Raw genomic sequence first — 3,561 nt, forward strand, 5'->3', positions numbered from 1 at the left:
ATTTATCATTGGGTCAATTCCTTCCCCTTTCCCGAACTGTTCCCTTTATATACCTATCTATATATTGTAAATAAAGACCCTACTTTAGTTCTTCACAATTTATGAACCAATTATCCATTAGTAATAGAGAAAAAAAATAGAATACCAGTAAGTATGTTAAAATATATAAACACATTGAAATAACTGTATTAATGTATAAACGATATGCTCTTGAAAGCCGTCAATTCTCAAAGTTATAATAACCTCCTCCTCCCCTCAGGCCTGTTACATTCTCATAGGAAATGTGTATAGATGCTTCTCTAATTGAAGTGAGCGAGATTTAAATTTTATCCTACAAAACTGACAAATATATTTTTATAAATTATCCAATACTGTCTAAACCTGCCCGCACTTTTGTTAAAAAGGGGGTTGAACCAAACGTGCCATTCAACCAGTCATATAAATCTTTGATTTAAGGTACCATATGTTTTAGGTTTATACTGCATCTTGTCAAATTGGCAATTTAACTCATTTAAAAAAAAAAAAAAAAAAAAAAAAAAAACAGAATAACGAGTATTTGCCTTGCATAGAGTTTTCTCTCAGAAAAATGGTACAGGTAATTTATACCAAGCTTAAACCCTTAGCATTAAATTTTTTTCGTATATCTGTGGTAAATAGGGAATGTCCCAACTTAAACATGTTAAACGGATTGGTTTAAATTACTACATTCTTTCTATTATGAGCTCTTAAATACTGAAACTGATAACAATTCGGTTCATGTGAACCTGAAGCACATTTGCAGCTCTGTTCTGCAGCATGTTAAATAATAAAGAGGGCGTGTGTGTGTATAGAGCATTTATTACAAATGCCAAATGAGATTACAGATTTTACAATATCAGAATGCAGCAGAAGGTGGGGCCCAAAAACATCCCACACCTTATACAAAAGAAAACTAGTACATATATTTTCTACAAAATTAACAATAAGTACCTTAAACAAAAGAAACTAGTACATCTGTTTTCTACAATAACAAAAGTCATGCAATAACAATAGGCACCTTATATAAAAGAAACTAGTACATGTATTTTCTACAATAACAATAATTATGGAGGATTGAAGGGGTGGTGGTGGGTAAAATTTGTAAACCACATTTTGGAGCCGAAATGTTATTCTGATAAGGATAAGGCTAATAGCCGTTACTAGAGGACGCTTAAGTATAAAACCCGGAAAACCCTTCGGGACCCATGAATTCAAACAAATTGGTAATTAATAAAAATATGCACTTTATTACGTATTTAGATCACATAAATTCCTTTATATACATAAATACACTTATGAGCTCTTAAATACTGAAACTGATGAACAATTCGGTTCATGTGAACCTGAAGCACATTTGCAGCTCTGTTCTGCAGCATGTTAAATAATAAAGAGGGCGTGTGTGTGTATAGAGCATTTGATTACAAATGCCAAATGAGATTACAGATTTTACAATATCAGAATGCAGCAGAAGGTGGGGCCCAAAAACATCCCACAAGAGGGACAATGAACGTACAGAGAAGGGTCACTCGCCCCACCCAAAAATGTGCTTCAATTACTTAATGTATACAGCTTGATAACGATGTAAATACTAACAAAACTATTCACAACATAGATCAATGGAATTCTAAGGATGGATAATAAAAATATTAACTAAAATAAAATAAATACATAATCGAAACTCATTAACGTACCAACCTGGAATAGAATTATTGCATATCTTGACAAAAACATGTAAATAATTCAAAGAGATATAAACTATTTATACAATCCTCGATATGATACCCAACAACGAATATATTCAGTGCCGCCTAAGACAGTCACCGAATACTTCGTGTACATGTATGTAAGTTTATAAAGTGAAGACAGATAAATTCATACACAACTCGAAAGTCATTAACGTACGTACCAGGAATAGAATTATTGCATATCTTGACAAAAACATGTAAATAATTCAAAGAGATATAAACTATTTATACAATCCTCGATATGATACCCAACAACGAATATATTCAGTGCCGCCTAAGACAGTCACCGAATACTTCGTGTACATGTATGTAAGTTTATAAAGTGAAGACAGATAAATTCATACACAACTCGAAAGTCATTAACGTACGTACCAGGAATAGAATTATTGCATATCTTGACAAAAGCATTTAAATAATTCAAAATGATATGAAATATTAATACAATCCTCGATATGATACTCAACAACGAATATATATTCAGTGCCGCCTCAGACAGTCACCGAATACTTCATGTACGTGTATGCAAGTGTATATTAGTATAAAGTGAAGGCAGATAAATTCATACACAACTCGAGAAAGTCATTAACGTACGTACCAGGAATAGAATAGTTGCATATCTTGACAAAAGCATTTAAATAATTCAAAATGATATGAAATATTAATACAATTCTCGATATGATACTCAACAACGAATGTATTCAGTGCCGCCTCAGACAGTCACCGAATACTTTGTGTACCTGTATGTAAGTGTAGTATAAAGTGAAGGTAGATAAACTATGCAATGTTAAGCTTTCTCAAGCATTATTATGATATTTAAAGCATGAAATTGAGGCTTTTATGAGGTTATAGTATTAACAATTAAATTTTAAAAAAAAGATGCAGAAAAATAGAGGATACCGCCTCAGACAGAATCCTCTATCTAGGTATCTAATACATTCAAATAATACAGAATAAGGGATACTTTCTCAACCATTTATCCTTTACAATCGGATTTTCTACCACCCTAAATGAAAACATATATGTACTAATAGGCGGGAAAATAGAAACCTTAATGTTCTCTGGAATGACACCAGTTGCAACCATCCCATATCTCATTTTGTGAGTCTTAAAAACACTAAAAAATGTGCCAGGGTGTTGCTGTAGCAAAACGAGGGTCCTTTGCAGCTAATTTCACCTACTGCAATTGGGTTGGGATTTTATTTCTAGATAGACTTTTATTTTACCTAAATTGTATTGAAAGTTGATTCATTGTAAGACTCCTTTAAACTCCCTTGTTGTCGTGCCTGAAAAGGTATATTTCCTCAAAGCAGCAAATATGGGTTTGAGTCTGAATGAACCGCGATTTCCCTTCCTCTCAGCAAAGATAAATTACAAAAAGGAACATAACCCTGTAGTAACATGTCCGTTACTAAGAATTGGCTATCTATGGTATTGTCACTATTTTTTTTTTAATTTCGAATATTAAAAGTAATAGGCTGCACGCATCAACTGACATTGCAAACTTTTTTGTTCCACTTAACATTTTACTGATTAACAAACGATTCAAGAAATCGGGGGTGTTTCGCATTTAAAAATAGTATATCCATGCTGCCAAGTGATATAGAGCTAGCTGATTTTCCTAAACTGAATAGGTACAGGTAAGACATAAGACATATAAACCTGTCCCAAGGAGACCACTTTAATACACTTGGTCTATTGATCACCCTGAATGAAACCCTTAAAACAATTTAGAGCATGCCCGTACACTTACTTTGCAATAAGAGCTAAAGCGGAATCTAAAAAGAAATACGGGCTGTGT

The 3,561-nt window shown here is 33.0% G+C and overlaps 1 long non-coding RNA gene across 1 annotated transcript; it reads right to left on the reverse strand.

Moving 5' to 3' along the window:
• Nucleotides 1-817: 817 nt before the first annotated feature.
• On the reverse strand, nt 818-1,272 carry LOC134262992 (uncharacterized). The gene is made up of 2 exons (XR_009991165.1): nt 1,011-1,272; nt 818-969 (listed from the first exon to the last, which is right to left on the reverse strand). It is a non-coding gene; the product is annotated as an uncharacterized LOC134262992 (long non-coding RNA).
• Nucleotides 1,273-3,561: the final 2,289 nt, after the last annotated feature.

This window comes from Saccostrea cucullata, unplaced genomic scaffold (assembly GCF_032062105.1).
Source record: "Saccostrea cucullata isolate Sc308-1 unplaced genomic scaffold, CSIRO_AGI_Scuc_v1 ctg22866, whole genome shotgun sequence".
Taxonomy (NCBI): domain Eukaryota; kingdom Metazoa; phylum Mollusca; class Bivalvia; order Ostreida; family Ostreidae; genus Saccostrea; species Saccostrea cuccullata.